This window comes from Amblyomma mixtum, chromosome 3 (genome assembly GCF_055824585.1).
Source record: "Amblyomma mixtum isolate Tamu chromosome 3, ASM5582458v1, whole genome shotgun sequence".
NCBI classification, from domain to species: Eukaryota; Metazoa; Arthropoda; class Arachnida; order Ixodida; family Ixodidae; genus Amblyomma; species Amblyomma mixtum.
This window is the reverse complement of record NC_143014.1, coordinates 201,955,426-201,979,921: the sequence shown is the minus strand read 5'-3', so window position 1 is coordinate 201,979,921 and position 24,496 is coordinate 201,955,426. Positions and strand designations below refer to the sequence as shown.

Genomic DNA, 24,496 nt, shown 5'->3' with positions numbered 1-24,496 from the left:
AAACTGTCTCCATTTGTAGTGCAGTTTGGTGCAGTACATTATCTCAGAGCAAGCTGGTATGCCTCACTGCATAACTGCTGCTTGGTGAACAGGAAGTCAAAACTGTCACCATGCGTAGTGCAGTTTGGTGCAGTAAATCATCTCAGAGCAAGCTGGTAGGCCTCACTACATAACTAAGCCTCGACTTCACGCTCTTCTTCCCCCATTCAGTGCGCACTAGTCACGGAAGCACTTTTGGTTTCCTTGCCAATGTGCATTGCGACAGTCAGATGGTCTACGACCAATGAATGGCTCGCTGCTCTAAGTTAGGAAGTGTATAGTACAGCTCGTGTTCCGGTAACATCCTCCTATACACACGGACCAGCTGACCTCCAATAAAAGCAAGCGCCCGCTTTGTGCGCACAGACGACGAATGCAGTCGGGGGAATGGTGGCCGCCAGTTTCTCCCATGTGTTTCAATCTATCAGATCCACATGCGCCTCACGCGTCCTGCGCTACAACAGCGAGCCCTCTCCAACATGCATGCGTTCCTCGCGGCGCGTCCTGCATTCCAGAACGCTCTAGCGCGCGTTGCAACATGCCGCTTCTGTCTCACTTTGGCACAGCGCGCGGAGGAGCGCATGTGCGGACAGAGAGTCCCACGGAAGCTGACTGCGGACAGAAAGCATTTGGGACAGAAGGAGAGTCGCGAACACCCCACTAGCCCAGCAAGCCCACAAAGTGAGGAAAGGTGCGGAAGCGGAGAGTCGCGAATGGGGAAAGAGTGGCACAATGCAGGCTGGCCGCTGTCGCGTTTACGACCGCGGAGCAGCTGCGCCTGCTGCCGACTGGGATGCGCGCTTGACGCAGCGACATTATCTGTCGACTCGTGCAATACCTAATGTCCTCGCAGGCTCGACGTCTCCTCCCACGAGCACTGCGGACGACAATCTGACCCCCTCCCCACTCCTCGCTTTGCTTTTGCTCCCTGCGCCTCGCCCTACTCTCTTTTTTCGCGATGGCAGGCAGCGCGGTAGCAGCGTCTGTATGACGCGCGGGCCGGCACACTCGCCAGCGCTGGCAGGGGGGCACGGAAACTAGAAGAAGAGCGAACAGTTGATTGTGTTATACGTGCTTCGCGACGAGCATTTGTCAACGTCCGCGCGGCATTTTGCGGGGCAGGCTTCGCGAAAACCGCCGCTGCGCGTGCAGGCGGCCTCCGCCCGGCGCTTTCCGGACCGCAAAGCCGTCTACCGCCGGCACTGCTCGGCGGCAGTATTTGGACGGCCGCCCTGAATATATTGCCTCCTTCCCTTCGAAAAACTATTTGCCCGCGGAATGCGCGCGCGCGCCCGTTCGTTCAAGCCCCACTTCGGAGCTGCGGGCCTGCGCTGTGTCTCAATGGGAAAGCTCCCCGGGATTCGCCCCTCACGCGCCGACGAGCGTTTGGCGACAAAAAACAGCGCACCTCTCCCGTCTTTTCCTGTTACAAAAGGAGAAAATAAACTGAGCAATACAGCCGCGCCGTGTTAAAAACAGGCTTCGCTAGACAGGTTCGCGCAGAGTGCCCACTTTATGTCCCACGCACTCCACGCGCTGTTTCTCAACACGGTACAAGTGCTGCGACAACGAAGCGCGGCTTAGCGGGTGCAGTGAGGTTGCGCAAGGTTTCAGCGCAGAAATGCGCATTTTTTGTTTTCCTTCTTATCACGCAGTACAGTAGTTTCGAGAGTTTGTTAAGCAATCCGCTCTGTCCTGCTCGAGGCTTTGATGCCGCGTTTTATTGCATTTGTGACATTGCTGGGGCCTGCGCTATAGCATATTTATAGACGCAGAGCTGCGTCTGATATCAAAGGAAGTCTCCAGTCTAGTCTCAGACAACGGGACCACCTTCTAAGAATAATTTTTACGCAACCCTTGGGCGATACAGCACTGCTTCCATTCGACAAAACGTAACTAGTGCTGAGAGATTACATATCGCGTCTTTCCGACCTCCAAATGTAAGGAAAAAAAATTGCTCACGGTTGAGAAACGATCTGCTATCATTTCGTTCCATCTGGCCACTTGTGACTCTACAGTGGAGGTGCTTGCTCCGGTCTTCCGTGATGTTCGCGGAACAAGATTTACATTTAGCGAATACAGAGCGGCTGCCAATAATAAAATGTGGATGACTGCTTTTCACCGCCGACAGGTGACTTTGAGACTGGAAGACAAAACTGAGGTGGGAAACACAAGATATGGATTCGACGGACGAGTGACAACTGTAGAAACGAGGTCTGTATGCAGTCAGTTACCCAAAGTCGTGGGCGAATATATCTTTCGTAGTATTTCTACAAACGACGAGGCAGGCCAGTATCTCAGAACCGCCTTGTTGCGCGACTGTCTATGCTACCAAGTGCTGTAAGCGCGCCTCTCTTGAGACCTGCGGTAGAGTAGTAGCGAACGGAGTGTTCGGTATTGGCAGCATAGGCCTCGTCAAGAAATGTGCCATGTGTTCCCCTACGGTAAGTGCGCCACACGTCCCGCAGGTGTTGCGCGCCTGCGCAGAGCACCTTGAAGCGAATGAGTACGGGGACAGCCAAAAGATTTCCTCCGCTGGCGTTCCGATGGGAATGAGCTGAAGTGGGCGAATTAATGAATTTGATACTTCCATGCGTCAGGGCGACAAAAGGCCAAAAAGGCGCATAACTCAGGTCGGCGAAAACGCCGTAGCATTAAAAGGAAAATGGTGCTCTTACGGACAGCAGTCACGTAAATCTGAATGACCACTAAACAGCCACCAGGAATCGTTCTTCGCTCCATACTTTCTGGGCGAAATAGCTCACGCACCCACACCGGTGTAAACAGCTCAATATTGCCCGCCCTCATGTAGCCAGCTGACGGCGACCGTCTCCGTCGAACACGTCGAAGAAGCGTATCTATCGCTGCCCCTTTTGGGTCAGAGGAGTCGGCACAGTTCAGCCGAACTCCGTAGGCTCTCTGGCAGCGGCCACGAGCGATCGATGCACTCGCTCCTCTAATCGCAGGTAATAACACCGGCAATAGAGCGACGCGTCCCTTCCGCAGAACCGGCCGGATGCTTTCATCGATCCATACACCACGCCAGCGGCTCTCTCAATACTGATGACCGTTTCATCCTGGGCCGTCTATATACGGCTCGCGTCGGCAGCATCGCGACCCGCGAGATGAAGACCGCATCGAGGCGTAGCCCGCAAACTCGATGGACTCGGCAGAACTGCTCTCCGCTTCGCCACGCCACTGACGACGACGCACGTCAGCGGTGCGGCCGCCGCGGGCCACGATAGCGCCCGCGAGCGTCTGGCGGCCGCCGCAACAATTACGAGGCGCCCGGCATTATCTAAGAGCGTCGGTCCGAGCACGAAAGCGAGGTCGCCGGCTGAGGCATTCGGCGGCGCGCAGCGCGGATCGAAAATCGAACCGACACGCGCACCCAGTGCACTCGCGGGGGAAAGGCCTCGTACGCACGAACACAGAGCGGCCACCACGGGGGCGCCGAGAAGTTCAGAAATGCGAAAGTTGCGAGGCCAATACCGACCGGTTGAGGGACACGCTCAACCCACTCGCGCCCCGAGCCAAGTTTTCAGAACGGGTTTGGCGATAGACATCGCGCCGCTGCCATTACTCACAGGGGCGCGCGGGCCGAAGTGGTTTGTCCGCCCGCGTGCGTTGCCCACTCGAACATTAAATGCCTGGCGCCCTAGTGAGGAGTACTGCTTTCCTTTCCTACTTCTTTGTAAACTTTTTTTTCCCGAGGTGGAACAAAGGTGCAGTGGCACAGCGGCACCGGGTGTGGAGAGGAAATCGGGCGCGTGCCGCGCCGTAAGTGCGCGCTGCGTGCCGATTCGGCTCTGTTCGGATCAGTCCCCTTGCAGCGACAGTGAGCCGCTCTTGAGGATCGATGGACAGGGTCTCCCTCAACGCGCATGCTGTACTCAGCAGCGGTGGAAATGTTCAAGTAACGTGCGAGTTGGGGACGTGCTGTGCTATGTGGCTTGCAGGCACTTCACTGCAAAAACTGGACTGCATAGCGACGATAGCGAGGCGGTCCTGCAGGGTGGACTGAATACGCGATTGGCCGACACAGAAAAGTAAAGACCGATGGATGCGCTGTACAGCTGTAAAAGGTGGACTTTCGCGGACGAAACAGAGCCGAGGTGGCCGCATAATGTTCTCACGCGAGAAAAAAAGTTTAACTGGTAGGTTGTAGAAGTACCCGAAAGACGCAGGCAGAGCACGTGTGAAAGCCTGATCTTGAGCTGAATGTACTGGAAATGCAAGGTGAGAGAGGAGAGCCGCACGAATGCACGGAGCTCCACTCAGTGCCGAACCGAAACAAGGCCGTTAAATTTCTGTCTCGCGCTCAAATGCTGTCAGAATAAAAACAAACAACGTAAAGAACGCCTAAAACGGCAGCGACATTCTGCTTCTGATTTTTCGCCTGTGATTTCTATTGTGTCATACCCCCGAGTCTGAATAGTGCACATATCGGCGCTGGGAGATTACTTGTCTGTCGATTTACCCGCAGTTTGTGCACTGCGCTTCGTCCGACTCGGTAAACAGCAACTCTATAGCTGCAATTCCTTTGGGAGCTGCAGAAAAGAGAGGTAAAACAAAAGGGGTAAAAAAAAAAAGAAACGTCGCTTGGGAAAACGAGAATAAGGATGAAAGATGCATCGCTGCAACGCTGACTGAGTAAAGCTCGAAGGCACAAGAAGCGTCACGCTAGTGAACTCCAAATAGTGTTCGAGTCCCTTATGGGGTTTCGCCCACCGCTTTCCGAGAAAGAAAACTAGTTTCCCCCAGTTTACAGAATTTCGTTGGCTCCACTCCAAGTCGGCCAGCGGCGGGGATAGTCTACAGTTTCAACTACCCCCCCCCCCCCCCCCTACCCCTGGGGCCACCCTGCCGCCCCCTCCATCTCCATTCTTTTCAGAATCGGTATCAAATCTCCAAATAGCTTCTTCGGCGCCGCAGTCTTTATTAGAATTGCTGACAAAGTCAGATGTACTGAACAGTCATGAAATGAGCTGAATTGCGTCAGCGTCAGTCGCGCTTCGCGTGGGGAGCATACGGGCTTGTTCCCGTATTGACACGGAGTCGAGGCAGAATTGAGTAAGCCGACAATCTCAGTTACGCCCGGCGTTTCGTCATTTCCTTTTCTCCAGGCCGGGCTGATGTAATTCTAATCGGATGACAGAAAAATAAACTGGCCACAGAGAGAAAAAAGCAAGACGCGCGAAGCCGAACGCAAGAAACGAAAGGCATCAGTGTAACGATTCGCGGCTCTGGTCGATGAGCTTTGGACCGTATGCTCTCGACCCTGTGTGCAATGAATGCAGTGACCAAGAGTAACCTAAAATTATGGTGAAACACTTTTTGTCCTTTTATTTTGGTTTTGCGTTGAAGGAAATCATCGAGCACGTTCTACTGCGTCAGGCCTTTCGTGCTCCATTCTGCATTTTCATGAGCCGGGAGCTGCGCGGGCGTAAGTTTTTTTCCAAAACGCTTTTTGCTTCTCTACGAGATGGCGAAAGCACGACAACATGGTTGTAATGCGCTGGGGTTTAACTTTTTTCCCCCTCTTTCTCGCTATCTATATTGCAGCTTTTATTTTTTTTTTCAAATGTGTCTTACGCTTACTTAGGCCTGATTTTATTTTCCTTCCCGCTGATCATGAATATATAAAAAGGATACTTGATAATTAATATGTTACAAATGTTTCTCTCTCATACTACTATCACAGAATAGAGTAGTGCTAGAAATGCATCAAATAAACCATTTGTGGCAGCTAACGTCCTGAAATGCGCTTCGGTTATAATGCGATGCGGGAATTATCCATACGGCACCGTAGTATTGTGAAATTTGGACACCAGTGTTTTATATTCCACTACCGGTCCTTCATCCCTTCTCTCCCCTGCCGCAATGACTTTTAGGAGATGCAGCCACCGAGGTAAATAAATCAGTGAATGGATGGACACCAGGTATACCAGACGCGCGTATCTCAGAAGGTGCCTGCTTCCGAGGCATCCGCACAAAATGGCGAAAGAATGCAAGAGGGAGCGCAGATGAGGCGGGGAAGCTCTCTTTCCCAAGCCAGCTCGTACAAAGCGAGGGTGCAGCCTGCTCAGAAAAGTTCGCGACGACGCAACGGGCATCGCGGGCAGCGTGGACGTGATTTATGCTTCCATTCAGCGCAATAGGCAGACTGCAAGGAGAAGGCGGTGGAAGGGGGAAGCAAGACGCCCCTCTGCTCCGTCTTGGTCCCAGTGCTGTTCAGCAGTGCGCTAGCCCTGGCCTATTCACTCAGCGGAATGACGAGGTTCAAGGACCTCCTTCATGTTGCCTTAGGTACAAACATTGGGTTTCAATCGCCAGTTGCCGGCACGTCTGGACGAAGCGTGGCGGTTCAGCCCTGGTAAAAATCTTCGGGCCCAGTTGAGCATTGCGATGCGCTCCCAAAACATTAACCCCTTCGTTTCAAGCAGGCCGCACTGCGTGCAACTGCGCAGCGAGAAGCGGTGGGCGGAGGCCGGGAACACCTCACCCGTCCACGGCTCCCCAGCCAACGGCGATGGCGTCGCGGTTCTTAATGCGCCCAACTCACGTGGGGATGGCTGGGGGAGTAGGAAGGAGCTAGAGTTGAAGGTGGGGAGGAGTGCAAAGAGAGAAGAGGCACTGGGCGGACTCCGAAGGTTTAGACCGCAGTGGCTCCTTTCGCGACAGCGCCCTCCTCACCCCTTCGGCGCGGCCCAAAGAAGGGGGGAGGGGGAGGGGGGATCGCGAAAGAGAATCCCATTCAAGCTCTTTATCTGCCAGCTAACTCTGCTCGTTGCGCCACTACTCGATCATGGTTCTTGCGGAAGAAGAGAGCTCTCTCACAAAGGCGCATGTCCGCGGCTCGGCTGCGAGACGGATTCACCGCCTCCTACTCTCTCTCTCTCTCTCTCTCGTCTTCGTAGCGCCAAAGCCCCAGCCTCGTGGAGGAGATACCTGCTGCTATGGAGAGGGGAGCCCCAAGAGGGACTACCACCAAGACTAGTGAAGGCCTCCATCGTCGGCGCTGCTTTCCCGTGTCGGTCGGCGTATGAGCCAGGGAGCAGCGCTGGCAGCGGACTCGTTTACTACCTCGCGGGCACAAAAGCGCGCTGCAGCCTGCCGAGCCGGCCTGGCCCGCGGCCTCTTTCATTCGCTCCACGCCAGCGCGATTGCGCCCCGGGACGCAGTAATTGAAACGTGGTGCAGGCGCCGCGCTTTAAGCCAAGAAATAAAAGTGGGCGTTGGAGAAACTGCGCTAAAGACTTGAGAACGCCGGCTAAGTGAATCGCTCTAAGCGTGGAGCTCATCAAAGAAGAACCTGCGCTGCAGCTGGAGCTCCAGCTTGGGGATGGAATGCATCTTTATATTTCTAGAGCGCTGCCGCATCTTCCAGGCGCCATACTGGAGCGGAGCTATCGCTCGCCAACCTATTCAACGCGATAACCTTTGTTTTCCGTCGATCGCTTGAAATGAGAGTGCTGGAGTTTCGGCGTGATAGATCGGGAGCGCGAAATTACTGCGAGAAGTACGAGAGGGAGCGCTGTTCCCGGCTCGTTTGTTTCGCTCTTTTGCTATCACTGAGAGATAAAGTTTAGTTTTCAGCCTCGGGAACTAGCAGTCCATTCCATTTAGGACATTGCAGAAATCGCTTTGTTTCACGCCATAAAACAATCTTAAAATAGTGCATCCGTACTGTTTGCTCCAGTTATAAAGGGTCACGCATATCCCGATCTGAGAACCTTACTCAATCCAAGGTCTTGCGGCGAGGTCATGAACCGCACATTAGTCGTGGTAAAAAAGTGAAACTGAACTGAGCATGCAATAGGCAATTTTTTTTTGCTTCGTTTCCTCGTGGGAGCACCAGTTCCTGAAGGTTATTATTGAATAGAATGAGGGATGAAAATAGTACAAGGACCCCCGTGATGAAAGTAGCGCGTAAGTCTTTTCGGCACGTATGCCTCAAGTAACCACAAAATTCCAGCGTTTTCGGCCGACCTAAGCTGAACAAAATGAAAATAAAAAATGGTGCCTCGATAGCTGCGCACAGCGCCGATGAAGAGGCTAAAGGAAGCATGGCAACGAAGCAAATGAAAAAAAAAAAAAAAAGTCAGACGTCCTAATTATTCCTATTGTTCTCGCTCAACGGCGGCGCTTATTTCTCTATTAACGGAACAAAGGGACGCAACAAGGCATGCGGAGTTTGATAAATGGCCAGAGCGATCGCAGGCGCAAAACGAAGAAAGGAGAGCATCGCGAGCCTTCTTGCTCGCTTCCTTAGATTCCACGTCCATACCCGCACCGCAGCTCACGTTCGCTATACGAACGCTGCCTGTGGCCGGCCGATGAAGAAGGAAAAAGTGAATCGCATACATCCAATGCAAGAAAACAATCGTTAATCGCCTGAGCGGCTGTATTCCGCTCAAGCCATTCTTCGCGCCAAGTCAGAGACAAATTGGCCGGTCATTTGTGTAATGATGAACAATCTGCAGAGCTCCGCGAAGGGGAGAGGCGCGATAAAGTTATTGGAGGAAACGACGACGTACGCCGCTAAGCCGAAAAGTAGTAGAAGGGCTTTTCGTAGAGGGGGGAGATAGAAAAGGGGAGGGGCAATGGCAACGATTTTTCAAGCGAGCACCGAGAGGGCATCGCCACCAGAATTACCCAGCGGGAACTATAGACCACCGCTTGACTTAGATGAGCCGAAGCCTCGTGGGCTGCGTAGGCCGCGCTGTCCGCATGGACAGTTCTCAGGGGAAAATGCGGTTCGCTGTGGCAAGAGTGGCGGTCAAACATACGCGCAGGTGCTTGGGGCACCCGACGGTCCCGTGCATGCAGTGGTCGCAATGTTTTTTGTAAGAAATATTATGCATGACACTATAGATGCTAACAATTGAAAAAGTGCAAGATGCCTGAAATGGGTCTTCGAGCTTCGAACATGGAATTTCTCGTTCTCGGTCGCCGTCACTAACTGAGCGACGAGCACGTGAGCAAGATGGATTAATATAACTTCCCCTCCTTCTGCCCTGAAGTGAAGGCAAAGCATATTCGGCTTTCTTTGAAAGCAGCAGCAAACGCGCGATGCAGTTCGGCAAGCACGAACCGTATGCGGCTCCTCTCAATTCTTCCGGCGCTGGCATTGAGGCTGACAGTTTGTTGGCATCATATGCACTTAGTAATCAATGCGTTTTCAAAGATATACCTGATACGGAATGCAAATCACCGGAACGTGGGATGTATGGTTCTAATATCGCGGAGCCGAATCTGTGCATCACCAATTTCCGCTTTGTTTTTCTTGGAGCTCAGCGATTTCTCGCGCCTTATCAAACAACTTTCAGACAGAAGCGGAGGAAGCGCCGAAAGGGATGAGGTTAAGCCAGCCACTGGCAGGAGCCGGTGCGTGATATTCGACCGTATACCGACCGGGGGGATGGGGGAAGGAGATGAATCGCGGATGACAACGACGCACGCTTCTTATCGCCTCGGTAGAATGATATTTCATTGGTTTCACACGCGAAGCCACCGCGTCGTGTGAGGAAAGTGAAAAGAAAAAAAAAAAAAAGGAGCGCGGATGGGGGCGCTGTGATACGGAGGAGCCGTGCGGAGGAAGATCCTTGTCTGGCTGGACGAAACCTCTCACGACGATTTCGCGGGACCGGAGACGGCGCGTGTACGAGAGTGTCTCTGGCCTCGACGCTTTTCATAGCCAGATATTATTTGCCCATCAAGAACAAAAGGAAATCATTTTCCTGGCCCGGGCGGAAAGAAAGAATTCGGAGAGAAACGGCAGGCAGCAGCGCGGGGCTCGAGGCCGAATTCTCGTGTTCGCTTTTACTTTGGCGATCAAGTTTTCACCCCAGTTATCTTCGTTCGAGGCGTCCGAAAGACGAATGTACAGATGTATAAATTCATCTCAGCGTGGGTCTTAATTCCTCGTTAGCGCAATTTTTTCGCGTCCGCGAGAGAGCAAATGGGCGCCCAATCTTTCTTGCGGCTCGTCCCCAGCTCCGTGTCCCGCCTGTCCCGGCTAACCGCTCTCGGCTCGCGCTCTCCACCCGTCTCCCCCCTTCTCTCTCTCTCTCTTATATTATTTCTCCTTCGCCGACTTTCTCTCACTGCACTCAGACCTTAACTCATGGCGCTGGGTTCCCGTCGTCGTTCCGCAAATTTTACGACTATGTTCCGCTACAAGCTGGCAGAAGCGCACATCTTTGTTCCCTGCGTTGTGCGAGAGCGGTGGAAGCGAAAACAGTTCCAGTTAACACGAGCCTGATTCGTCGTAACCCCCGCTTTCTCCTGAATGAGAAATAATCGCGGAACAGCATGTTTGCCGCCTGAAACATCACCTGTCGCCTCCTCTTCCACCCGTTTCAGTTTCCCCAAAAGCGGCAACGACATGTATATGTGATATGTGCCCCATTTCGAGCTCGGAAAATAATTGCGGAGTTGGAACGCGGCTCTCGAGTTTGGTCTCGCTTTCAATTTGGCGGCACGTTCATGCCGCGATGAAAAGAGGTGAAAACGACTGGCTTGCAGTGCCACGGCTGCCAATGAATTGCAGCAAAATGGATTGCTCGGAAATGCGCTCTTTGTTAGAGTTTAAACAATCGCATTTCATCATTTGCATAATCAACTGTCTTTATTGCGTTCCGGTGTGATAGACGCATCACGTATGCCATCCGCTGGAGCGCGTATCCGATGAGATTATAGACAAGGTGTTGCACCTAAGACATTACACAATTTTTAAAAATAGGCTTCTTGCGTTAGAAGAGCCCTTTTTTCGGCAGAGCACTGTAATACATCACAATACAGCTGAGACGTGCTAACTAGCATGTTGGTTAACTTCACTGTTAACTTGTACTGTTTGGCTCCTTAATTATTGAGAGGCACGTAATCCGTATCCGTATCCTCGGCGCTGTGGCCCAAGAAATTTAGGCTATATCGCGCCAAAATGCATCCGCTTTCGAGAAGCTTCCAGGCAAAGCAACCTCTCCAGTGCACGCAACTCGTCGAAATAGCCAAATTTTGGTGGGCCACAGCGCCGACGGTAACCACGTTTTGGAAATTCTAAAAGCTGATATGGATATTACTTAAGGCGGCTCCACACTTCTCAATAATTAAGGAGCCTAATAGTAATAGTTAAAAATTTAACTATTCAGCATTAGTTAACCAACCTGCTCGCTAGCACGTCTTAGCTGTATTATGATGTACTACACCGCTGAATAAGCTATGCCGAAAAAAGCACTCTTCTAACTTAGAAAGCCTATTTTTAAAGATTGTATAAAGTCTTACGAGAAACACCCTGCATTTCTGTTCACTCTTATTCTAATCGCCGAAAACAAAGCGGTGTATTAGTGTTGTAAATTGCTTTCTTATTTTGCCGATATTTTGGTGTTAAGGTACGTCCCTGTCGTGCCACAACGCCAGAGATGGCGCTCCGGGTAGCTAAGAGAGAAAATAAATTTAGTAACTGGCTCGCGGGTAGTAATGTTAGGCGCAGGGGATGGGATCGTTTCGCTAGATTATACATCACACTCTATTTTCATCTGAGGACGCTAAGATTTCCTAACGCCCGGGTGCGGTTTATATAAGTGATCAAAACGTAGCAGTTTATTCAGTACGTTGTTTCCGAAACTCAAGACACTCATTGTAGTACCTATACAAAAATCTGGCGTGTCCACACCTCCCAAGAATCTGCAAACATTATATTTTACATGACGCTTACTGCCCGATTAGAAGAGTGCACTAGCAATTAAAACTCAAGTGTTCGCTCTCAACCTGCAGGCTGAGCAAGAAATACCCAACAGAAGAATCTGCATATGCGAACGTTCCGCCACTAGCGAAGGTCAAAGCTAATGTAGGCGAACGCAGAATGCTTGGCGATGCTTTACACTTTCTTTTCGCTCCAGCTTTTCAGCACACTGTCCCTCTATGTGTTTTTCTATGTATATATTTTTTTTTGTTTTGCGCGCTCCTTGCATTTTAATGAACAGGCTCGTGCGCTGTCTCTGGCTCCCATTCGGCGGGAGTTCCATCTTTAGTCAGTACGGCCTACGCCGCTTCAGTCAGTTTACTTCGGCAAAAAAAAAGAAGGCACTGCGAACTCACCAAGAAAACGAGTCAGACGCCATAAATTTCAGCTTGGGCCTTCTCTTTTCCTCCATTTTCCCCTGGTTTCCTCCTGAAGCGCAGATATCAATTGTGCAGTCCTATAGACGACATCTACGGGAGATATATGGCTTTTGAGCTCGTCTCCGCAAAGAGAATAACAAGAAAAAGCGAAAGCTCCAGGCGATGGTCACTCCAAGAGCATAGCCGAGCAGAAAGACGCTCGAAACTCCTGCGCGCGGCTCTTTTCTTTCCCTGTTCTTTGCCGCCCTGTTTCTCTTTCTCCCCATTTCTTTCGCTTCCCTTTTTTGCCCGCGGCAGTGACTGGACGGCTCCTTTATCGAAGCTCTGCAGGTAGCAATTCATTCACAACCGGAGAAATCGCGCGTTTAGCCTCGACAATAGGGCGAAATGTATGTCATCACCCTACTCTCCCCCCTCCGCCGCGCTTTATGTCTCCAAAATCGAAGCTCGCGCCTGGCCAGCAGCCGTCCCGGCGCGCAGCTCAATAAGACTGCCAGGAGCAAGGCGATGGTATTGAGGGCATGGATGGATAGGGTTAAATTATGCATATTGAGTGTACGACGTGACAGCGGGAGCCGGTTCCTCGGAGGGCGGCGAAGGCTGCCCGGCCTCTTTGTCATGGCTTAATGACGGCGGAGCAATTGTTTCGCGCCAGAATTCCGCAATCGCGATGCTATATATTTCTTTCGACGGCCGTGCCTCGCGAACACCACCATCCACATGCGTGCTTTACACGCATGGGCCGGCCGCGCAGAAAAGTGCGGCTCCATCAATCACTTCCGTCCGAACGCGCAGTCCAAGGTAAGTTGCCAGGAATCCAGGTTCGCTTATTCAACTTCTGTCACTTTTGCTCCTCGCGTTTCTTTCTAGTTTATTTTTCTTTTTATAGAGAAAATAGAAACACAAAGAAGTGAAACTGGAATGATCGTTCCAGTACCTCCTTTTTTTTGAAGAAACGTTAGAGCAAATTGGGCGGACGGTTTCCGGCGTCACGAAAATGCGCTTTCAGGCTCAACGACTCGCTGCATCTTTTGCCCGGTAGGTATATTTCGGAGCCGAGATTTGAAATCTGAAGGTTGGATAGGTGCTCGCATCTTTTTTTTTTTTTTTGTAAGCCGGGAGGGAGATTTGTTGTATTAGGACCAATTCACTGAAAAGACGACCGTGGCTTAGAGTTAAGTTCAACTTCTCCGCGGTTTAAACTTCATGGGGAATTTAATCTTTTCTGATATAGTTTACGTGGGGGAGACGCTCATTTTGCGCCGCCTGGCATGCGGTTGAGAAGAAAGAAATCCGAGCTTTTGCGGTAACTGTCTTGACCGAGCCAAAATCAAATTGCACACTCCAAAATGCAGCGCTCCTTTGATATTTATTTTTTGCGCATGAGAGGCAACTTCCAAGAAGATCGCCTTATCAGTGACGTCTTCTTCGACCTTTAACGAAAGCAGCGCGAGTATAAAACGATGTCCTGTGTGAGCGCCCCAATTTAACGTAGCGCATTTGTTCCCTTGGTGACGCCCGTTGTACGATTTTCTCATTGCACGAACTGGAGGATGCCCTGCTGCCTATGAGCACGGCATATCCGGCCTTATCTCTAGTTAGGTCAAAAGTAATCGGCACCTCGGCAGATATGAGTACCTGACAGGAGGTTCGTCTTTACGAAATGTATTTTCATAGCTAGACACATCCAGGGTGCGAAATTTCGATAGTACTGTACAGACCTACTCTCTGGTAGTTTCCACCCTTGGAGCATGCATACAGGAGTCTGCGACTCCTCTTCGCGAAATTCTGCCAGTTCAAACGACACGCTTGTTTAAAGTCTTGCGCTATGGATGTGCCCGCCATGGTGGGAGTGGGTTATGAGAATAAACGCAAGGAGGAACTCAGTGTTGAAGAGAACCGGATAGGATGCGCACATCGTGTCCGCCAGATGCAGAGGGAGCAGCCACAGGCCATCAACGCCACCATCATCGTCAGGAGCCAGCTTTAGTTTTCTACACCCACTCGTACACTTTGAGTGCTTACTCCTTTGCTGCGTTGTGGAAGCTTTCTGTTCTTTAAGATTCTAGTTGTGCCACCTCCATCGCAAGAAGGAAGGGGAGACAGAGAGAGAAGGTAAGCGGCAGTCAGAAGAAAGTGCCACGTTATTATAGAGAAGGGGACCAGGAGTAAGAAAATCATTCTTGCTGATTTTCTGAAAGCCTTGAGGTTATTAGCTGTGCGCCCACACACCCCTGGCGCTCCACCCGCGCTGTCGACGGCACTCGGGGTTTCCTGCGGGAGCAGACCAGGGCGCAAGTAGGCATTTGAAATCGTCGTCGCGCCGATTAGTGAATCGCATTTGAATACGGAGTAGGATTACGCGCAGACGTCCCGGCGCACGCAGGGATTCCAATTACGGCTTAAGTAGCAAAGTTCGCTGCACCGTGAGTTAGAAAGGGTTACCGGAATCCCTAAGCGCCCACGGATAGGTGTTACCAGGGTGGTTGCGTCGTTGGTATTCCGATCGCTTTTTCCTCTGAGGATTATATTCTGCACCTAAAGAGGAGTTAACGTATTGCCGCGCTCTCGCGGTAAGTGATGTACATTACTGCGGGCAGTAGTTCATTTTATATTTTTTCTTTGTGTTTGGAAAATTGCACAAGAAAGAAACCCGAGGAGCCAGTGACCGAGTGGCCGGCGACCGTTGCTGTAGGTAAGCAGGCCCTTTTAACATGCAGTTCTTAGATTAATTACCTCGTAGCCTTGGAAAGTGCCCAAGTGTGGTGCCCGGACAAATATTTAGAAACAAACGACCACCTGAACGAGCAGAATGACTAAAGCGGCTGAACAAAACGCATTATTTGGACGTAGGGAAGAGTTGTTTCCTTACTTCTTTAGGCTTTTTATATCAGTCGCGAAAGAGATAAATTAGCAGATCAGTTAACCGGGTGAGGCAACGAAAGATTACCAGGTAAACGTCAGCCTGTATAGCAGCCATGAGATATCCTCCAGTACCTGCAAGAAAGCGCCGCCAACGCTTTCGTCGAGCATGGGAAAGAAATCGCTTGCACAGCGTCGTGTTGTCGCACCGTCATACTGAAGAGCAGAGGAAGTGCGTCAGATAACGCCAGCTTCTGAGTTGAAAGCCCGACAGCTTCGCGGAAAGCACGCGAAGAAATATCAAGTCAAATCCGAAAGCACTGTCGTGCTGTCAGTAATACATGGCACGTAATTCCGTTGTACTTGTCAATAAAAGGTCTTCGGCTAGATTTCGCAGCGCTAGGTTTTACTGAAAACAAAATTCCGAGTACGTCTTCTCCAGGGAAGAAAAATAAAATTAAAAAAAAACAGCGCGCGTACTCTGCGCAGCAGCACTGCTAGCCTTGCAGTCGTTAAATCCGGTCGCCGCAATAACGCCCCTTTTATCGCTTCCATTGAAACTCTCAGGGATCTTCGACGCAACGTTCGTTGGCAGTATCGCCGGCACTGGGAAACATCGCAAAGATACATGCCGTCCCGAAAAATGTACGGCAAAGAGAAAAACCTTTCGAATATAAAGCACGTTTCGCAACAATGCGTAATGAGTTTTGAATGATCGCGGCTGACCCCTCTAGCAAGCAGCGATCGTGATAAAGCACTGTGTCGCAAGAAGCGGCCTGATGAGAATCGCACTTGCTAATGACAGTTCTCATTCGCGGACGGAAACCGCGGCCGCAGAAGACGGTTCGCGGTGACTCCGCGCCTGGCTGCTTTCGAAAGCGGCGACCAGTAGCCGTCTCGGTAGGCGAATGCAACGCCACAGGCGACAACCCTTCGATGAGTTTGGGGCTTTTCGGAGCCCTCCCTCTTTCCTCGCCCGGTTTAAAAACTTTTAGCGGACGTAGTGGTGACAAATACGGCACTCGATTTTTGCGCTTTATAGGCCGCGTCGGCTGCACTTTTTACGCATCACCTGTGTCCGGCGGTGCATGATGAGCTTATCAATGCTCACTTTCGCGCACAAGAGCTGCTCAGCAGCTTTTACTTAGCTTCATTTGGAGGCCGAATCATTTAACGGTTCTTTTCCCACTTATTTCACCTTTGGTACCGAAGCCGCGGAGTGACCGTGGCTGGTACTCATTAGCCGTGGTGTCAAAGAAGGCGGCTAACAATGATGGAGGGGGCAAGATGACGAACTGGGAAAAATATAGTTACGAGACACGGCCCTTGTCTTCCGTCTTTCCTAAGGAAAGTGTGTCAGAAGAGGCTGCGCGCACCAAGTGCATGCGGCGAGCGAGACCCCGTACTCCAGATACAGTTGCTTACTCAGCCTTCAGGAGACTGCGGGCCGTCGGTCTGCCGTTCAGCGCGTGGACCAGAAACCGCGGCAACGAATTCGCTTTCGACTTCAGCGCGGGCATCGCAATTGCGAGGTTTCTGCGGGCGAACTCGAATTCGTTGATTCAATAAAAGAGGCGTAGCGAAGCCCCGAATAAAGCGGGAGGAGGAACAAAGTTCACCTGACGCCGACGACACGCGCATCAAATCTCTCGGGCCGCGCCGGCGACGCAGTGATCGGCAAACAACCGTAAGACGCCCCGCGAAGGAGCAAGATTAAAACGCGCTCGCGAACCGGTCTGGCCTGTCCAAAGCGCGCGTTCCTTTGAGAGAGGCCGACTGGCGCAACGCATTACGCGTGGTTAAAGGGGTCAATCGAAAATGCCAAGAAAGCGAAGGAAAAAGCAAAAGAGGAAAGGTTCGCGCTGAGTGAAGCTGCGCGAAAGAGACGATCGACAGCATGTAAGTATACGGCGGAGGACTCCGAGATACGGGTGTACAGACGAGAGCAGGCGTGTTCAGAGCGTCCACGTGCTGTGCTGCGGAACAAATAAAGCGAAATCTCAGCGCGGCTGCTCGTGCCCTTTTCGCCTCTATGTCCGCGCGGCTTCGGTCGAGCGCAAACACTATCCGTGAAACTCAGTGCATGCTTTAAAATTTCGCTTCCTTGCGGGCGCAGGTCACCGCACCAGCGCTCTCGACAAGCCTGCTCACATCTATACCTGGGCTTGGCGGCGGCGCTCGGCGAACGTCGCTGTCGGCTGTCCGGGCGAGCGGGCTGTGTGGAGAGTGACGCCTCGAGGCACGGTTTTGCTTTCTTCTAAAAGAAAGCAAAGCGTCCACTTGGCCCGAGCAAAAGACCCCCCGGAGACGGCTGTTTGCCATGCGGAGCGCGCTCACGCATATACCAACACACGGTCGGGAAAGGCTTCGCCGAGTGGCGACACACGCATGGCCCACATTTTGCGACGGCTTTCTTCTCGCCCGCCTCTGATGGCACCCGGCCGCGGAAAAACGCGACAGCCGGCATATGCGCAGTGAAATATTCAAGATGACGGTGGGGAGGGCCTCGGCTCCGGGGAAACGGCGGAGAGCGGCGGTCCATGTGGGTCAGTAGGCGCCCCCGCCGGGTTACGAGTGTACAGTGCGGGTTGATTTGTTTGAAGAGACGCGGACAAATATCCCCGCCTCACAGGACGCCCCCCCCCCCCCCCCCCCCCCCCCCCCCCCCATGGCTTGACCCCTTAAGAAAGGTCGAGGAATTCGCGCCGTCAACGCGCGCTCGGACAATATTTTTATTGACCCGAGCACCACCGCTCGCCTAATACCCCTCGCCTGTCTTCTGCAAAAAGCAGCTCAACGCCGAAAGCGTGGCGGCGGTAGAATTCAGTCTGATGGTCCGCGCCTGATCCGTGTTCAGAGAAGAGGACGAGATTCGTTGTCTCCCTATGGCTACATGCAAGGAATCGAGGTTGCCCTCCGTCATCCGATGCGACCTCTGTGTGTCAGAGAAATCGGCGAGAGGAGGAGAGCAGCGCAAAAAGCGTAGCGAGCCGTGTGCTGCGGGCGTGCACGACAAAGGCATTAGGCCGCAGCGAAGCGAGAGAGAGGCAGAGACGCGGCCTTTTACTGTGCGCCGCTCAGCAGCCGAGGAGTCGACATCAAAGCGCCGCGGATGCTATAGCGTGTGTCCCGATATAGCGTGCTTCCTGTGTCCGTTTGCTCGCGCCCGCGTTTCAGTCCACAGAGAGGTACAGCTATGTACCGGTCGTGAGGGCAGCGAGGAATTCTACCATGGCTAAAAGGATTCCTTCCATGCGTGTCCCATAGGCAGCTTGGCTTTTGCCCTTGCTTCCATTTTCTATTTTCTGTGTTTTGCAAACTGCACGTATTTGCTAGTGATTCTAGTCCTTGTTTCTTTTTTTTTTTCATCAGATCGCTGACAACACTCCAACCTGCGCGGGATGAAGAAGAAAAGTAATTAATTACTTGCCGTAGTGGCTGTGACGTTCTGATACTTAGCTTGAGTTGGCGGGTCTGAGACGGCCGGTACATCCGCATTTAGACGAGGTCGGAATGCAAAAACACTCATGCAACGAACTTTCGGTGTGCGCTAAAAACCGTGCGTAGTTGAAATTAATCGCGAGCCGTCTACTATACAACATGCCCTACAGACCTTCCTTATCTTTGTCAAGTCAAATGCCATAACTTCATTAAAAGAGGAATAATTCGCACCAGTGAATCATTCCAGAGCGCAGGAGCAGCGCCGCCGTGCTCTCACTGTTTCCTTTGCGCCAACCCAGGTGGCGCAGTGCGCAGCGCGCGCCTCCCTCTCGCGCGCTGGAATCTGTCCAATGGCGCTGCGCTGAGAGCTCGATAGACGCAAGTGATTGGTGGTTTTTAACTCTCTTCCCTTTACCTTTCAAAACGCTTTTAGATGTCATCTTTTTTCATACGAGCTTCTCTGGTCACCCCAGTTCCTTTCATGCCAACGAAACACACACGCACGCCCAAAAAGGGGATGAAAATTCTGCGCAGAATATTTACACCCTCCAGGTATAAATGCATCTAACAGGTGGCGCCATTCTTGAGCGGCCATATAACTCTGCGAATGTTATGAAATTTTGCGCGTGTGCTCACGCTGCACGCAGTATAGCTTCGGTGTAAAATATCCAACCTCTTAGTCACGACCGCCTGTTGATTTAACAAATGGAAGCCGTAGTTTTTTTTCACAGCTGCTTTACTGCCACCCATCGGCGATCTCTTGCTCGAAACGAAAGGAGTGGACTACAGCAGAGGTCGACAAGCTGGAGTCCAATCCTTCTGCCTGCATTCTAATGTTTTTCATTTCTTTCAAGCGCGGGGCCTTTGAATCGTCCTGATTACGATCCGCGTTAGCGGACACAGAACTTTGTTTCGTTCACAAAGTCATCTTGAAAATGGTCTAACGGCTAACCATAAGAGAAACTTATCGTAAATACGCGTAGATGACGGTTATTTTTTTGCGCGGCAGTAACATATAAACCCGCTCGCGTAAAGAGCAATAAAAACGTCGTAGCATTCGTTAATACGCGAGAGAGTGGGAACACGTGTTAGTCTCGTCAAATACGAACGTTTCAATACAGTTAACTGATGGCGCGTTTACACGGTCGAGACGCAGCTACTCAGCGGCCAGTTTACGCTCCTATTAACGACTCGCACCTCGAATCGGCCGCGCGAACGACTCCTGACTGATCACTTCGGGGGCATGCTGTGCGTCGGTGGTACCGGACGGCTCGGAGGACATAGCGTAGTGGCAACTGCCGAATCACTCGCACAGTTAGGTCAGACAAAAGCGCAAGTGCCCTGCAGTCACCAGCCTGTCTGCTCAGGGCATCGGAGGCGAAGCTACGCGCTCTGGCGTATACGCCTAGTTAGCCGCTCGGGACCCCTACTGAACTGGTTTCACAGTGCGCGGCGAAGGTAATGCGTACTTTGCTTCGTCGAAGCCTAATAGAGTGTTCACCGAGTTCAGGTCCGGCCAGACACGTCATGGTCAGACGCGAGCAACATTGACTGAAGCCTAGCCGGACTCGGAATCTTGATGAGACGGTCTAATGTGGCAGCGCGTACGAAGAGAACATAAATGCGTCACGGAAAGCAGTGAAGAACACTCGCTTGCAGCGAATTTCGCTTGTAAGCGAGAATGAACTACAAGTTACGAAAAAAATTTGGTTTAGCAGTGAGGTTGCCCAGGGTCGAGCTGCAGAGCGTACTTTTCGGCATCTTACTCCCTGCTAAACATGAGACCCTTGTTGCGTTCGCGCTCAAACTAACCGAAAGGTCTTAAGCTACGCTGCTGAACTCTGGTCGTTATACACTTTTCGACCCCAACATTTCGCATAGTTTCTACTTAAGCGATCGTTGTACTTGTGTCCGCTCCGTTCGATTTGTTCCTGACGGCGAGAGAACGAATTAAAGAATGTCACAGCACATGTCACCTGCAAATTGCAGCGAAAAGCCATAAAGCATTAAAGCTCAGTACTGAATCATACCCGAGCCTTCTGCGCGGCGCTACCGACCCGTGTGATTCTTCCTTAGCTGGCGCTGCCCCTGGGTTGCGCACTCTCGTGTTGCAAGCGGATACGAAGAAACGAAAATCCGCTTAATCTGGATCGGCGTTGCGTCATGGAGTCGCATTGGTGGGCGGCTTGTGGGACTACCTTAGTTGCCATGTTAATGAGGTTTTGTAATCTGTAATGACAGCCTGGCTCGTTCGCGGGAATTGCGGATGCACGCCATAGGATGCACGAAATACGCGTTTCCTCGAACTTTCTCTGGGCGCGCAGGAGAGGCATAGAAAGTAAATCTTCTAGCCTTTAATGAGTTTTAGTCATTAAATCATTGCACATGGAGGAGACGGCAGCTTATTATGATGCGCACACACAAAGGTCACTGCACTCCTCCTAGTTTTGGAAAAGTACCTCTGTTCTTAACGGCTAGCACTTTTACTCGCGGTATAGTAAAGCGGAGTGATTGCTCTCCACGCTATCGGGGAGCGCGTATTTCGTCACAATTCGTTCCTCGGTTCATTCGTTTTCGTCAGTCACTGGCCAGTCCCGCATTTGATACTAGAGCCGGCGAGTGGCACTGTTTTCCAGCCATCACGTTCGTCGTTACGGGCTGCAGGTAACTGCGGGGAAGGAGCCAAGTAATGGATGGGAAAAAAAGAGCGTCGCTCTATACGAAACACAGGCCGCTGCTCTACTTAAAGGAGACCGCGAATTTAGAGCCCGCGCAAGCCTCTCACTTTTTTTCCTCTACTTTATGCTCGCAGCGATTGGCGCCGAGAGAAAACGATCCTTCTGCGATTCAGCGCCAGGCCCGCTTTACGCGGCGCCTCGCCTGCAGCGCATCTCTCCCGGCGGATACACACTTTTTCTCGTCTCCCTCACTTCTGCCTTTCGCAGCCAGTGGTTGCTGCAGCCGGCCAAAGCCGCCGCTGCTCTGCTAGATCGCCCCGCGGGAGACCTGAAGCGTGTCAAATCATAACGCGTGCGCGCTCTGGCTTCGCCCGATGGCTGGCGAGTCCCACGCCGCCCCTAAAACCGCAAACGCGGCAACTGCCTGTGCTCCGGGGGAACATGAAACCGAGCGCCGTATCTGTCGGCCGAGAGCCTCAAGCCGATCCAGGCACTCGCTGCTTGCGTCAACTTGCCGTCTATTACGTTTAGGTGCCGCTCAGAATGAACGAAAACGCGAACCAATATGCCCCGCTCTTGAGTTAAGATAACCAGAGCACTACGGGGATTTAGCAGTTCCTGCCACTCTCTCTTTTTTTAACCGTCATCCTTTTATTGGAGTGGCTTAGGGAAATAAAAGAATAACTGAAAATAGGGGGAGGGTGGCTATGGAGTTCGAAGTGTTCGCTCGAAAAAAGGTTTTGTTTATGGGGTTTAACGTCCCAAAGCGACTCAGGCTATGTGAGACGCGCTCTCCAAAGAAGAAGTAAACGGAAAGCCTACAAAGGCGAGTCCTAATCAAACAAATGGGCAAAACTTGATGTCTTGATATGAAAGGTAGAAAAAAGGGGGAAAAAAAGTGGAAGTCCGACACTACAGTACATTTGAGGCAGCGGCGGTCCCAGAAGCAGTGTCCTCTTTCTCTTAGTAATGCAAGCTGCCATCCGTCCCTCGTGCCGCAATTTCAGTCCTAAAGAAAAGGAGCCGCGCAGCGGGGCACAATGACGCCGGCAACCGTCTGGGGTCTAGCCGCTGCTCTGCGCTGAACTTTCAGTACGGCGAGGTAAAGGTACCTTTACTTTCGCTCAGAACGGGCAAACAGTAGCAAGAAGCCGGGGCTTCCTTTTGGTGCGCAGTGGTGCCCGGTTTCCTTCACATTTAAACGGCCCCGTTCTGGGAACCACTATTTTCCTTCTCTTAGCCTCGATATTGCGCCTGTCTAGCCCGAAAGCCGTCAGTTCGCTTCGGTTATTCTCATTACGTTTGTTCTTTTCCACTTCTTTTTTTTTTACCTGCGTTCTAATGAACTTTGTTCCTGTTTCTGCACTCGTTCGGTAGTTCTGAAGCAGTGCGACCTCCTTTTTATTTCTTGTTATGGAGAGAATGTTAAAGGAACGGGCGTTGTTCCCGAGCTTCCAGTTGCTCATTTCCTTGCAGGGCGTATCCCTTTCTCTTAAAGCAAAATAAAAAAAAAGGAAAGAGAGCCTTCACGTGCTTTCGCAACTACTCTGGTTATGTGCGTTTTAGATAAGGACATAAATGATATAGAATGAGTGAAAGTTCCTTCAGTAAAGTGCGGTTCATGAACCTTTACTCTTAGACCGGTCTTTTCGCGATAGTTAACGAATTTTGTTTCTTTTCGCGTGACGCACACTAAGCACATATAACGTATAGAGACATTAAAGAGAGTACTCGTCGGGGACTTGAATTTTATTTCCTTTGAACAGGAAGAATGTTCCTGCACCGTTGAAACAAAAGGAGCCCGCGCTAAATTAATTTGCTCGCTTGTTCGTGTAAGTGTTGTGCCGTTAATCGTGCCCCAAACAAAACTTTAGTACTATCACCTTGGTGAAATGCATGCATGTAAGAAACGAAAAAAATAAGGCTTAGTGTTCTTCACAAGTAATTTGAGCGCTCTACGACGTTGACAGATTAATTAAAACAACGAATACGGAATGATTGGAGCGCTTTTAAGAACCGTGTCACACATGTGGCATGTGCGAATGTCGCGCATGTTTTGTGCCCGTGGCCGTAGAGTGACCTAGCTTGCGTCAGAAATCAAGGTGAACCAGCTCCGCAAGGCTTTACGGAAAGGAGACAGGCAGATTCTTATTGAGCAGCTCCTTCGCTTTTTACTTGTTTTTTTTTTGTCGAAAACGATTTCGCAATACAAACACGTCATGCATTTTCAAGGGGTTCAGTGAACAGCAAAAAGGAGCACGTTGGCATGCAACGAAAACTCCGAGAAGAGTGTTCATAGGCAGGTAACGACTCTGTTCGTTACATGCTTACGTACGCCCTCCCGCCATTGGTATATTTCACGTCACAGCAAGGTCTGGGTAGGTGGCAAAAGTAATGAAGTTAATGAGGGACCACAGTAACATTGAAAAATAAGGGTATGCGGGGGTATGGGGGGGGGGGGGGGGGGGCATGACAGAAGAGGGAGACAGAAATTGAACTCACCTTAAACAGCTAATCCGTGGAGATGGATCACCGCGGCACACAAAGTTTGCCCCCCAAAATACCCGCAAATCCGAAAAAAGACTGCCGCTCAGTCACAAAGCGCAGCCCGCCCGTCCCGAGCGAAGGCTGTTCCTGAAATCCGAACGACGGCCCTGTCTCGCTTCGAACAGCGGCCGATATTCACACTCCTCCAGCTGCGATCACTCAGTCGTCACCAAGCCGTGTCGCTGGTCCGCAGAAACCGGTCGGTGACACTGTCTTACTTGGCCGCCGACGTAGGGGACACCGTCGTTACCCTTGCGTCACTGCGTGCGCCACTGAACGAGAGCGCCACAGAAGTCGTCCGGAGCCGAACTGTCCGTCCTCAGATGTCGTCGTCTTCTGCCGGGATGGTTGTCGGTGAGAAAAGTTTGTCCGTCGTGCAGGCGGCGCAGCAGCAGCAGCCGGGCGGCTTGTTGCGTCGAGCGACGGCACGCGTGTGGTCAGCCGCTTTGGCGAAAGGCCCCACGGCCGGTGCGCCCGTTCACCTGAGCGAGTTCACCGCGAGCGTGCGAGCGACGCCGAGTGCTGAGCGAAACTGGCCCCGTTTGCCTCTTGGCTCCGAGGGATGCAAGAGAAACCGGAGGATGGGGAGAGCGCAGGGAGCGGGAGAGGAGGTGCGCGTCCTCCTCCTAACGGGACTTCTCCTCCCCAGCACCGTTAGGGCTCCTCCGCGCCTGGAAGAGTGGAGCGGCGGCGGCGTGCGCCGCGCGCTCTCGCCGGCGACGTTTTCTCGGGACCGGTCTCGTCTCTCCCCCCTCCCACGCCGCTTCTTCCCCCTTCGTAGTTGACTGTCCAACTCTTTCCTC

At 51.8% G+C, this 24,496-nt stretch overlaps 1 protein-coding gene across 1 annotated transcript in view; it reads right to left on the bottom strand.

The window, feature by feature from the left end:
- LOC149353314 (protocadherin Fat 3-like) overlaps positions 1-24,203 on the bottom strand; it is a 273,844-nt gene extending 249,641 nt beyond the window's left edge. The window contains exon 1 of the mRNA XM_089582466.1: positions 23,649-24,203. The gene's annotated coding sequence lies outside the window, so the exon portion shown is untranslated. The remainder of the gene's footprint in view (positions 1-23,648) is intronic.
- Between the last annotated feature and the right edge of the window lie 293 nt (positions 24,204-24,496).